Genomic DNA, 14,495 nt, shown 5'->3' with positions numbered 1-14,495 from the left:
TACATATTTAAGAGAATGCTCAGCAACTAAAAGAAGCCTTGAACCCACAGTTCATGGCTTGCTTTTACCCCCATCCCTACCTCTACCCCAGTGACTTCTATCCCAGCCAGGGTTCTAGATTCTATTTCTGGTGGTCTCCCCTTCTCCATTTACCATTTCCATCCTTGACACAGGTTCCAGATCTGGATGTTCACTGTTTTTCTCTAAGTCTTAGTAAAACTAATGGAAGTAACTTTTATGCCTAGTCACCGTACATGTGTTGCAATATAATTATCCCGTACTCTATCCAATTTACAGTTGTTGAAGCTAAAGTAATTAATTAATAATAAACAATTTGCTAAAGGTAGTATAGCTAGAAAGAGACAGACCTAAGGTTTGAACCTACATTTCTTTAGATTACAAAAGACTCATTCTTTCTACTCTATCATCATGCCATCCTGTCAATATGGAAGACACATTATGTCATTGCTTCTCCAAATTCCTACCCCAAAGTGCCCTTAAAGTAAAAAAGAATAGGTACAATCCAGAGAGGACTAGAGATGTAGCCAGACATGAAATCAGGTTTTATCTTAAAAATTCACATGCATTTTGCTTCCTATTCCATAATACATTCATATTTTTTATTATATGAATAATTTTATGTCTTTATGTATATGGATGCCCTCGAGCATGTGATGTGTTCATACTGTGACTTTGCATAACTCCTAGAGATCCCCTTAAGGATATAGAGATGCCAAATTAAGAATTATGATCATTGATGGTAAGTGGAAATGGGAAAAAATTACAGTTAAAGGTGAAAAGAGCACTTTTTCAATATGACATATGCTAGAAACAACAATCTCACACAGACTCTTCTAGAGTTTGAAAAAAATGGAACACTTTCTAACTCTGTATATTAGGCAAGCATAATCGAGGCTCTAAAATCTGCCAAAGACATTAAACAAGAATCTAAACCAGCAAACTGAATCAGCAAACTGCAGGAGCACAAGGATAGTCTTCTGAAGAGAGTCGGTCTCAGGTACAACCGTTAGAAGCAACGGCACCTGGAAGCTGACAGAGAAACGCCAGAATGTGGCGGACTGAGGTGAACACACACACTGCTGCTGGGAGCGTAAAGCGGGAAAACTGTTTGGTAACACTTGCGAATGCTGAACCTAGACATACTCTTCACCTTGGTCATTCCTGGGTATAAGTCCCACAGTAATTCGTAAACACGGTTACCAAAGGCACACATGTGAATGTTCTATCAGCGCTATCCATAGTAACGCCAAACTGTGCAGCATCACAAATGTCCACCGAAAGCAGATTAGGTAAATAAATGGTGACACATCTACATAAGGAATACTATGTAATAACGAAAATAAATGAACTGCTGCTTTGCACAACCACATGGATGAATCTCACACACAGAAGACTGATCAAAATAAGACTGTCAACAAAGAGTACATATTGAATGATTCTATTTGTATAAAGTTCAAAAACATGCAAACCTAATTGTGGGATTAGAATTAGGGAAATCTTTTGAGAAGTTTCCTTTGGAGAGGGGTCAGTAATGACTGAATTGGAGACCAAGGAGAATTTCTGCTGTGATAGCAATTTGTTTCCTGATGTGTTTCCTGACGAGAGCAGTGGTTTAATTGTTATGTTGTTTTTGTGTATATTAAGATGTATCCTTCTGATTTGTGCACTTTTCAAAATACATGCTATACTTCAATGAAATTTACTTAAAACTAGTAACTTTGCAGGAAACCGTAACAGAAAGCAAAGCGTTGTATGTTCTAACATTCTTGTAATTGACTCAAGAAAACTTAACTTATTGCTACCAATGAAATTGTTGATTGATTAAAAATATACAGCATAAGTGGGAAGAGAGGTTTTCGGATAAAAAGAATATGAAACTTGATATTATTAAGCATTAAATTTGGCCCTGAGTGTCATGACTGCCAAGAGAGAAATGAAAACATGATGGTTTATATATTTGCATTTTTTGAAAAATGTTCACAAAGCATACCAATTCATCAGGAAAGATGATAACATTAATTCTGGAAGAAATTTATCATATGATTAATACATCTTAAACATGGGGTGTTCCAAAGCTTCAAAAGCCAGATCCATTGCTTTCTCAAGACTAAAAATTTTCAACATTAGTCATGTCATATAAGATAAAGCATTTGGGAACATGTTTATCAAAATGATCTTGAACTTGGTGATGATCAATATTCAGAAAGCAATCAATATTTCTTGGGTATCACCATATTCCAAGCATACTACCAAGAAACATGGCAGATAAATGTAAGCTATCACCTCTGTCTTCTTTGTGTGGTTAATTTAATTGGACACAATAGGAATACATTTTAAAATTAAAATAGATCCTACCTGTATTATGGGCCATATTAATGCTGTATAACAATCACCAAGTCTCAGCAGCATACAATATAAGCATTTATTTAACTCACAAGTCTGCAGGTCAAATGAGCATGGATGATCTGAGACGACTTGCTGGGGATGTCTAGCAATTAGTATTCAAAGATGACGCTCCCATGAATTCCAACTCCTGATATTTTCACCCTTGTAAAAACCTAGCCCTTGCATCTGGACTGGGCCTAAAATTCCTTTTGTTTTACTTAAAAAAAATTTCTAGATTCATGAGAAGTTGTAAAGCAATGTACAGGGAAATCCCACATACCCCTCTCTCACCCATCACAATGTTAATATCTTATACAACTAGAGTTCAACATCAAACCACTAAATTAACATTGGTACAATCTATAGAGCTTATTCATTTTCACCAGTTGCACATGCACCGCATGTCTTTATGTGTGTATATAGCTCTATACAATTTTATCACATGTGTAACCTTACATAACTACCACCACAATCAAGATACTCAACTATTGCATCATAAGACTCCCTCATGTTACTTCTTCATAGACCTACCCATCCCCTTTTCCCCCAATTCTCAACCACTGTAAATGACAGCTCTGTTCCCCATCTTTGTAATTATGCTACTTCACAAATAATACATAAATAGAATCATGAGATATTTATCCTTTTGAAATTAGCTTTTTTCACTCAGTAGAATTTTCTTTCTTTCTTTCTTTTTTTTTTTTTTTTGAGGAAGATTAGCCCTGAGCTAACATCTGTTGCCAATACTTCTCTTTTTTGCTGAGGAAGACTGGCCCTGAGCTAACATTCATGCCCATCTTCCTCTACTTTATATGTGGGATGCTTGCCACAGCATGGCTTGACAAGCTGGATCCACAACTGGGATCCAAACTGGCGAACCCCAGGCCCCCAAAGCAGAATGTGCCAACTTAACCGCTGTGCCATCGGGCCGGCCCCTCAGCAGAATTTTCTTGAGGCCCATCCAAGTTACTGTGTGTATGAATAATTCGTTCCTTTTTATTACTGAATCATATCCCATGATATGGATGTTGTTTAACCACTGACCCATTGAAGGACATTTGGGTACTTTCTAGTTTGGATTATTATGAATAATATGGTCAGGAACATTTGTGTACAAGGTTCTGTATGAAAGCATGTCTTCATTTGTCTGGGATAAATGTCCAGGAATACCATTGCTAGGTCTTGTGGTAGTTCTGTTTTTAGTTTTGAAGGAAACTGCCAAACTATTTTCTAGAGAGACTATACCATTTTACTTTCCCACGAATAATGTATGAGTGATCTAGTTTCTCTGCATCCTTGTCAGCATTTTGTATTATTATTTTTTATTTTAGCCATTCTGATAAGTTTGTAGTAATGTCTCACTGTGATTTTAACTTGCATCTCTTAATGGCTAACGATGTTGAACATCTTTTCACGCGCTTATTTGCCACCAGTACATCCCCTTCAGCAAAGTGTCTGTGAATGTATTTTCAACTGAATTTCTTTTGTATCTTATCCTCCCCCTCAACTCTTCCCCAGAAGTAATCCTTATCCCAAATTTCTTTAATAATCACTCCAGGTGATTCTGATGCACGGTAACATTTAAAAATTAGGGTCTCAAGGACAGGAAGAAGAGAAGGAGAGCCGGAGCAGACAGTCAAATGACTGCGTCGACCATTCAGAGGACACTATGCCTGAGGGATGGGGAAAGGGAGATGAGGAGACGGGAAAGGGTCTCAGGAAGGAAGTGGGAAGCCCCAAAGATAAATGTGACTCCGCTGCATCGCTGCCCATCCGGCTGTGCTGCTACTGAAAGTCACCCTTCAGAGGCTGCTCCTTGCCAGTGTGCTTTCGGGGACCCAGTAGAGTTGGGCCGTGACTTTGCTGAAGGCGTGAACCTGAGCCTAATGATCTTTCAGGGCCTTTTCCCTCTCTGTGGTTATTATGGCTATGGGCAAGAGGGGTGGAGGGTGTACTGAGCCAGAGCTGTTAGTGAGAACTGATAGCTGCCACAATTGGCACATCAACCTTAAAGTCACCTTCCACTTTACTGAATCTTACTTTGCTCCTGTAACAACAAGAGAGGCTTCCACGTTCAGCTGCAAACTTCACCGACATCCCCAACTGTGAAAGAATCAGAGAGAAAGGTAGAGGCAAACTCAGAGGTTTCCTTCAAGTGTCACAGGAAACAGTGACCCTTTGGACTGCAGGAAGCTGAGCGAGCCAACGGCTGCTCTGGTCTTGAACAATTATTAACCGAGAGAGCCCACTGTACACCTGACTCCCTGACGGCCAGCTCCTTTTTTATGAAGTAGTAATAAACGGGGAAGATTTCTAGACCATCCTAGCAAAGTTTACCAGAGCCGATCTGGAGAGTCTCCTGGTGGTAAGTAGCTGACATGGACTCCATCTAAGGATGCTGCCCTTCAGAGTTTAGATCTGCTATTTCCTTCATCAACTCCCTTTCTGTTTCTATTGGAATCTGGCAGAGTTTTATGTCCCATAGCAGCTGGGACTCACCTGGGCTTGGAGGGGTCTCAGCAACTCACAGGCAGTTAAATTTTTCTGTTTCTTACACATTTCAGTCAGGAAAGAAAAAGTGAACTTTTAGAAGGCTAACTCGCCTAAAGATAGTGTAGACCAAATGCTCCTTTTACGCAGTTATTCCCAGCTGAATCAAACACACTTCAGAAGCTGTTTCAGCAGAGATTTAGAATAGAGCAAATCCCTGAGCCTGAGGGAATAGCATATCAAAGTTTAATGAGAAGGTAAGGCATCTTTTTTATTAAATTTATGGTTGAAAATGTTTTAATGAGTCCAGGGTTTTTTGTTGTGTTTTCCAGGCTCGATGCAATCAGCCACCACACTGACCAAGTTCAGCATAATTGCCACAAGAGGAGAAATGCCTCTAGCCATCAGCAGCATTAATTAGCTCTTACTATAAATTTTCAAGTAAAAGTTGTCATCACCATGTAAGGCAATAAGTTCTACATTTTCTCTGTACGAACAAAATCAGGCAGAGACTGAGAGAAACCAAAAATGAGTACTCTGCTAAAGGCTGAATATCACAGGGCACGTAAGTCTAATCTATTGATGTGAACCTTTCTTAGTGTCAGAAAGCAGTAAATGGAAAAGGAAAGGAAAGAAAGAAAGAGTGCAGACAGAAGCAAGGGAAAAAAGAAAAGCAAAGACAAGAGAAGAAATTAATTTATACATTGGAGGTTTGTGATAAATAGATGATCAGTTTCTGGGAGCATGGCCGGTCTCCATTAGTTAATAGATCTATGTTATTTATCAACATTCCCCATGATGCCAAGTATTCACTAGAATATTTATTATTTACATTCTGATTCATTATAAAGAGAAAATAGAACAGTTTACCACAAACATATTAAATGCATGCTTATAATTGGGGAGAGAGAGAGTGTTTTGTTCGACTGAATGGAAATATTAGCCATTGAACAGAATGTGGAAAGCAATTCTCCCTCCAAGTCAAAATAAGCAGCTAGAACAATGAGAGACAAGACAAGGAAGAGGTGATGCCCTCTCACCACAGTGACATTGGGGAGAGTGGTTCTGCCCTACGATCCTTTGTTCAGTAGGAACAACTCCTCACCATCATGGCTTCCAGAAGACAAAATGTCAAGACATCTGGCTCAAGGAGGCAGGATCCATGCTGTAAGCTCCAAGAGAGTAGGGACAATGGCAACCTGCCTACACTACTGAATTCCTGGCATATAGAACAGGGGCTAGTGGGTCATAAACACACAGTGGGAAAGAGTGAGACTGGTTTGACCCAGACAGAGCTGAGAAATAATTCCTCTAAAAGTTAGCCCATAGTCATTCATGAGTCTTGGGGAATTTTAAGGGATGAGAGATGTAAGGAAAAGAGCTCCACACTATTCAGGCAAAGAAATTAAGAATTACTGATTATGAAGTGATGGTTTAAGTAGATTTTGCAGACTGAAGACTCCTCGGTATCAGTGATGTCTACATGCATTTAGTATATTTTAAGTTATATATATAATATGCACTATAGTTATATTTTAGATATTATATACATGCGCATATATATTAAAGTATTTTTGTTAATTAAACTTCTTGATATTACTTTGTGGAAAGACTGCTTGCCCTGTGTTTCAAATGCTATCCAGAGTTTTGGGAAAGTTTATTTTGTCAGCCTGAAATATCCCATGAAAAAAAATGCCTGGAGAAATTGATGCAAAATAACATGAATTATGATGCTAGAAAAGAAATTTAAAAATTCAGAGCCAAGGAAAATTAAACAGAGTTGAAAGTGAAGAGCAGGGCAAATAAAGAGAATGCTGAGGCCATGATCAGCAAATGCACACAGCACGCCACTCCCTCCCATCCTCACTGATGGGAGACTAAGCAGTCCAACACAGAACTCTCCCCTTTAAGCTTTATGCTGCCGCCTAACTCTGCAGCCAGTTCTCCAGAGATCGATAAAAAACTGATGAGGGATGCTGTGCGGGGTGAATCTTCTTTAGACTCCCAGACTTTGGCCATAAGGTGTATTTAGCTGCTTAAAAAAAAATCAACCCACAAATTTGGTCCCAGCTTCCTAATAGCCTAAGCAAAGAATGGAGTGAGTTATACAGTTTTTATAGTAAAATCAAAGACGTGCCTAGAGGAAGCAAAATATTTTTTTAGTATTTTTTTTCTATGAAAGAAATTTCTCATGTAGGCTTTTTACAGGGACATGATATTCTCAAAATATTTCTACAGGGAGTGTAACAGGTCTGATATTTTCCTGGAGCATCACTCAGTGAAACCAAAGTAAGAACACTGAAGCATTGTTTGGTGAAGGCAAAAACTATTTGGTGCAGGCAATAGTCCTAGAGGACAACACTTATCCTCTGGATCTGGAGGCTGTCCTGATCCAAGGAGACAGCAGAGACATATCAGAGAAATGACCGGCCTATGTGTCCTCCAAACACGACTTCTCTCACCATACTTTAGATAACAGTTTGATGTTGCAATATCTGGAAAGTGCAGCTTTCTGTGTTTTTATTCTCATTAGAGATCAGGTTGCTATTCCTTCACAGAAAACAAAGAGCACAATCAAGATTCCTCAAGGAAATTCTTTCCTTGGAGGAAGATGGGTGATGAAAAACTTATTGACTTAAAAGGATTATCGAATACCTACATTGTGGCAACCACCACAAGGACAAAAATAAACAAAAGTGCATGGTTTTGGTGAGTTGAAGAGTGAATGGAGATGAGAAAATGGAGACCTAGTGAAAACACAGTCTTGCAAGACATTGATCCCAAAGGAAGAAAGTGAGCCTGCTAAAGATGAACACAAGTCAGGCTCACTTAAATCTTATTATGAAAATGTCCAAAATGTACAACAACCCATCTGCTCAAGTTATATTCCCAATATCTGTGATGTCCAAGTTCAGGCATTACAATCCTCTGGTATTAAACTATAAAACTGACACATTTGTTTTAAAAAAAAGAGTAGAAGATAGTACTTTTGTTGTTCTTTTTGAGGAAGATTAGCCCTGAGCTAACAGCAGCGCCCATCTTCCTCTGCTTTATATGTGGGACGCCTGCCACAGCATGGCTTGAGAAGCAGTGCATAGGTCCACACCTGGGATCTGAACTGGTGAACCCTGGGCCACCAAAGCAGAGCACGAACTTAACTACTATGCCACTGGGCTGGCCCCTAAAAGACAGTATTTTTAAAACAAGATATTCATCGATCATAAGCTAGCTATGTAGTTGTTTATATTATAATACTCTCAAAAATAGTATGAGAGATTGGAACTGGAGATTATCAAAAGTGATCCCCAGTGACATGATAGTCAAAGAATAAAGCTACAGCTGGACCTTATATTAAAAAATACACCTGAAAAAATCATAGGAGTTATTTGGTCCAATCTTTTTATTTTAAATAATTCTTAGAAGACTACACTGCTGCTCTATTGCTTTCTGGCTTCCTTCATAGTCTTTTATTCATTAAATGTTGAAGTTTCAAGAAATCTTAAGAGGAAAGTTCAAATGGACCCTCCTTAGAAAGAGAAAGAGGAATAGAGGCTAGTCCTTCAAGATTTGCACTTTCAGGACCAAAAACAGCCTGGAAAGAATTGTACAAAGAGCCCAAGGGGTTCCATGGGACAGGGAATGTACTATAAAAATATAAAGTCTTATTGTATTGGTTTCCTACTGTTGCTATAAGAAATTACCACAAATTTAGTGGCTTAAAACAACACAAAGTTATTCTCTTGCAGTTCTGAAGGCCAAGAGTCTGGAATCAGTTTCATTTGGCTGAAGTCAAGATGTCAACAGGACATGCTCTCTCTGGAGACTCTAGGGGAGAATGTTTCCTTGTCTTCTCCAGCTTCTAGAGCTGTATTCCACAGCTCATGGCCCTTTCTCCTATCTTTAAAGCCAGCAGCAGAGCATCTTCAAATCTTTTTCTGCTTCCATCACATCCCCTTTACTCTGTAGGAAAATCTTCCTCTGCCTCTCTCTTATAAGCACACTTGTGATTACATTTAGAGCCCAACCGGAAAGTACAGGATAATTGCCTCATCTCGAGATCCTTAACTTAAACATACCTGAAAATTCGTTTTTGCTACATAAAGTAACATTCACTTGGATATCTTTGAGGGCCAACAACTGCATTTATCAAGAGAAAGGCATCTTTCAAAAGGGCCATTGAAGTGGTTCCAAAGGTGCTCATACAGAACATACTCCTTATGCTCTGGTTATGATGGAGGTGACATAGTAGCAATAGCAAGAGGGTAGGGATGGATTGATTTGATATATTTGAATGCTCATGCATCCTTCTTTGCCATTTAACCAAGTCATCTAGTATATGAGCACCCGTACATTGTAAGAAGGAAATAAAGTATCCATGAATGTTAAATTTGAGAGTAGAGCTCTCATTTGACAGGTGATAAACTGAGGCCCACTAAATTCATAAATTATTCAAGTTGATATAGTCATACTGTAGTATTAGAGGAAACCTTGAATTCAAGTCAATTGACTACACATCCTAGAGGGTCTCATATATTAGCATAATTCTTTTGTTCTTCAATATTTTTTTCTGCTTACCAAAACAATTCATGTTTATCAAAATAAAAAAAAGAAAATTCAGGAAAGCATAATGACAATAAAAACTATGCATAATCCTACCATTCAAAGATAAACAGAGAAATTAGCATCATGGCTGAATAAGACGTCTTTCATTCGTGTCCCCCTCTTTAACAACAGCAATTTAGCACTCATCCATGGATGAAGGCACCTTTGAGTGAGCTGCAGGATTCAGCATCATATGTTGAAGGGGAACAAAATTTGCCACCCACAAATGTATCTCTTTAACATGAAGATTATTTTTAAGAAACAAAAGATTCAGGAAGTTTTTCTTGTTACCTCCCCCTTAACTGCCTGAAAGAATTTGGACAAATGGCCTGCAACAGGAACAAAGCTATCACTAGAGATATCACAAAGACTATGGGCTAAGTGTGGTGGAGGAGACAGCAGGGCCTAAACATCAGAGTCCTCTCCAAGCCCCATTGCCTCTGCATGGCATGGCAAACATTTGTTTATCTAACATTTGCTTTTCTATCTCCATGTGAATTTTCCTTCCTCCCTTTTGAAGTCCCAAACCACTACCCCCAGCATCCTTTTTTGTCTTTAGCTGAAGATGGTATTTAAGGTGGTGTCTTCACTCATTTTGGTGAGTTACTCAGTTTTCCTGGGTTTCTCCCATGCATACATGTTATTAAACTTTCTTTTTCTTGTGTTAATCTGTATCCTGTCAATTTAATTCTTAGACCAGACAGAAGAACCTAGAAGGGTAGAGGAAAATTTCTTTCCCCACTTCAATGTCAAGGTACCTGGGAAGAATCTCGCCCACCTGTGCATTGGGTAATAGGCAGACAGACCTTGGTCCTGGCTGTGGACCTTGAAGTGGCCATGAACTAGCTACAGCTCCTCTCAGTTGCAGTCCAGGAGCCCCTGGAAAACACTGTTTTAGACAATCACCTACAGAAAAGAGAGCCTTTACAGAAGTCCAGCTTTTCAGTGGAGAAGTTCCAGCACACTGTTGGAGCAAAAATGTTTGGATTCATTGGAGAGACTAAGCAGAATAGCTTGATGTTAACAGCATCACCCCACTCCCAAGGCAGCACAACTTAGAAAAGAAAGATCTTTTCAGCCGTGATTTCTCCCATGAGATAAAATGAGAGTATCTGAGTGAGCCCCAAATTTCCCCAGCTGTGCAGCATGCTGCCAAGAAGGTTCATTTCTCTCTCTCCCCATTCAGAGTACTATGTCATGAGATGCATGACTAGAGGGTGGGAAGAGGCAAGGAGAGAGAAGATAGGACTCTCAGAGGGCATTAAAGCCACAGAGATCTTACTGAGTCTTAAACTCCATCAAGAAGCCCATCCATGAGCCACTGGAGATGCCTTACATGTGGATCCCCCCAACTGACCCAAGGGTACCCCCAGCACTCTGCACACCCTATCCTCATGTCCTCCCACCCTGTGTCTGGCTCCCTATGTGCATTCCCAATAGCAGCTGCATAGTAACCTTTGGCAGATTGCTGGTGAGCATGCACAGCAAGCTGTCCATAATCTGTGGGTCAAGGTAAAATCACAAATATAAGCTTTAGCAACACCTTTGGGAAAACAAAAGAGAGGCTGTTGTCATGTTGCCTGATGTGTTGCAGAATTAAGAGGAGGCGTAAAAACTTAAGAATTCTTCCCCTAGAGAGAGCAAGAAGCATAGAGCAGGTATATCCACAGAAAGTCTGAGAACATCTCTGATCTAGCAGCTCTGACAAAAGGTAATCCTTTTTCTCCCTAAGGCAGTTAGTAAAGACTAGAGGAGGTGACTCCTACTTTGAATGAGAAGACAGAAACACAAAACTTCACAGAACATGAAAAATCAAGAAAACATGACTCTACCAAAAGATCACAATAATCTTTCAGTAACCAACCCCAAAGACATGGAAATCTACAATTTACCAGACACAGAATCCAAAATAGCTGTCTTAAGAAAATTCAGTAAGCTACATGAAAACACAGAAAGATAATTCAATAAAACCAGGACAACAAACAAAATGAGAAGTTTAACAAAGAAACAGAAATCATGAAAAGGAAACAAACAGAAGTTCTGGAGTTGAAGAACACAATGAATGAAATGAAAAATGCATTCGAGAGCATCACATCAGAATGGATCAAGCAGAAGAAAGAATCTGTAAGTTAGAAGACAGAAATTTTGAAATTATGCAGTCAAAGGAGAACAAAGAGAAAAGAATAAAAAGGAGTAAAGAAAGGCTACATTACCTTTGACATACCATCAAAAGAAACAACTTGCAAATTATTGAAGTTCCAGGAGATGAGAAGGATAGGAGGCAGAAAGCTGCTTTAAGAAATAATCACTGAGAACTTCCCAGATCTGGAGAGAGACTTAGACATCCAAGTTCATGAAGCTCGTAGTTCACCAAACAAACTCAATTTAAACAGATCCTCTCTAAGACATAATATAACTTTCAAAATTCAAAGACAAAGAGAGAATCTTACAAGCAACAGAAGAAAAGAACATGTAACTTACAAGGGAACCTCCAGAAAGCTATCAGATTTCTCAGAAGAAACCTTACAGGCCAGGAGAGAGCAGGATGATATATTCAAAGTACTGAAAGAAAAAAAAAAATAACAACTAAGAATACACTATCCATCAAAGTTATCCTTCAGAAGTGAAGGAGAAATAAAGACTTTCTCAGACAAACAAAAGTTAAAGGAGTTCATCACCATTAGACCTGCATTATAATAAATGCTACAAAGAGTTCTTCAAACTGAAATGAAAGAACACTAATTAGTAACATGAAAATATGTCAAAATATAAAATGTACTGATAGGGCTAAGTAGAGTCAAATTCAGAATACTCTAATATTGTAACATGGTGGTGTGGGGCCAGCCTCATGGCTGAGTGGTTAAGTTTGCATGGTCCGCTTCAGCGGCCCAGGGCTTCACAGGTTTGGATCATGGGCATGAACATGGCACTACTCATTAGGCCATGCTGAGCAGTGTCCCACATAGCACAACCAGAGGCATTCGCAACTAGAATATACAACTATGTACTGGCGGGTGGGGGGGGGGAGGTTTGGGAAGAAGAAGGCAAAGAAAAAAATGAAGATTGGCAACAGGTGTTAGCTCAGGTACCAATCTTTAGGAAAAAAAATATGGTGGTGTATTAATCACTGAACTCTAGTATAAAGGTTAAAAGACAAGATTATTAAAAATAACTATAGCTATAATTTGTTAATGAATATACAATATAAAAAGAGGTAAATTGTGACATCAGAAACCAAAAAGGGGGGATATGGTAAAAGGGTAGAGTTTTTGTATGTGATCAAAGTTAAGTTGTTAGTGTAAAATAGACTGTTATATCTGCAAGACGTTTTGTGTAAGAATCATGGTAACCACAAAGCAAAAACTTACAGTAGATTCACAAAAGATAGAGAAAAGAGAATCAAAGCATACCGCTACAGAAAATCATTAATTAACAAAGGAAGGCAACAAGAGAGAGAGAAAGGTAAAAGGCAAGCACAAAACAGTGAGAAAAAAATTAACAATATGGTGTTAGTAAGTCCTTACCTATCAATAATTACTCTAAGTAATTCTCAAAATTCTCCAAACAAAGGACATAGAGTGGCTGGCTGGATATTAAAAAAACCAAAAAAAAACAAGAATCAACTTTATGCTGCCTACAAGAATCTCACTTTAGTTTAGAGGACATACGCGGGCTAAAAGTGAATAGACGGACAAAGATATTCAAGTAAATGGAAACCAAAAGAGAATAGGGGTAACAATATTTATAGCAAATAAAATAGACTTTAAGACAAAAACTGTAACAAGAGACAAAAAGGTTATTATATAACGCCAAAGGGATCAATTCATCAAGAAGATATAATAATCATAAATATATATGCACCAAACATTGGAACATCTAAATATATTAAGCAAATGCAGATCTGAAGGGAGAAATAGACAACAATACAGTAATAGAAGAGGACTTCAATACCTCACTTTCGACAATGGATAAATCATGTAGACTATTATGAACATTTGTATGCTAACAAATTGAAAACCTAGAAAAAATGGATAACTTCCTAGAAAATATACACCAACCAAGACTGAATCATGAAGAAATACAAAATATGAATAGATCAATAACGATTAAGGAGATTGAAGCAGTAATCAAAAATCTCCCAACAAACAAAACCCCAGGAACAGATGACTTCACTGGTGAATTCCACCAAACTTTAAAAAAAAAAAAAACATTAGTGCTAATCTTTCTTAAACTCTTCGAAACAATTAAGAGGAGGAAACACTCCCAAACTCATTTTACCAGGCCAGCATTACTCTGATACAAAAGCCAGATAAAGACACTACAAGCAAACTACAGGCCAAAATCCCTGGTGAATATAGGTGCAAAATCTGTCCCCAAAATATTAGCAAACAAAATTCAACAGCACATTAAAAAAAGTCACACACCATGATAAAGTAGCATTTATTCCTGGAATGCAAGGATGCTTCAATCTATGCAAATCAATACATATGATACACTTCATTAATAGAATTAAAACAAAAATCATATAATCATCTGAATAGATGCAGAAATGTATTTGACAAAATACAACATTATTTTACGATAAAGACTTTCAAAAAATTAGGTATAGAAGAAATGTATCTCAACATAATAAAGACTGTATATGACAAGCCCACAACTAATATCCTACTCAACAGTGAATAGTCATAAGCTTTTCCTCTAAGATCAGGATGGAGACAAGGGTGCCACTCTCACCAGTCCTACTCAACATAGTACCAGAAGTCCTAGCTAGAGCAATTAGATAAGAAAAATAAATGCAAGGCAAATCCAAATCAGAAAGGAAAAAGTAAAACTATCTTTGTTTTCAGATAATATGATCTTATATATAGAAAACCTAAAGACTCCACTAAAAAACTGTTAGAACTAATAAACAAATTCAGTAAAGTTGCAGGATACAAAACCGACATATAGAAATCAGTTGTGTTTCTTCACACTAACAATGAAATATCTGAAAAAGA

General features: G+C 38.1%; 1 long non-coding RNA gene across 1 annotated transcript; it reads left to right on the top strand.

Moving 5' to 3' along the window:
* Positions 1 to 4,633: 4,633 nt before the first annotated feature.
* On the top strand, positions 4,634 to 10,166 carry LOC138918995 (uncharacterized). The gene is made up of 3 exons (XR_011428852.1): positions 4,634 to 4,771; positions 5,229 to 5,461; positions 8,643 to 10,166. It is a non-coding gene; the product is annotated as an uncharacterized lncRNA (long non-coding RNA).
* Positions 10,167 to 14,495: the final 4,329 nt, after the last annotated feature.

The sequence above is a fragment of the Equus caballus genome, chromosome 19, assembly GCF_041296265.1.
Source record: "Equus caballus isolate H_3958 breed thoroughbred chromosome 19, TB-T2T, whole genome shotgun sequence".
Lineage (NCBI taxonomy): Eukaryota > Metazoa > Chordata > Mammalia > Perissodactyla > Equidae > Equus > Equus caballus.
This window is presented reverse-complemented; position numbering and strand designations above follow the sequence as displayed.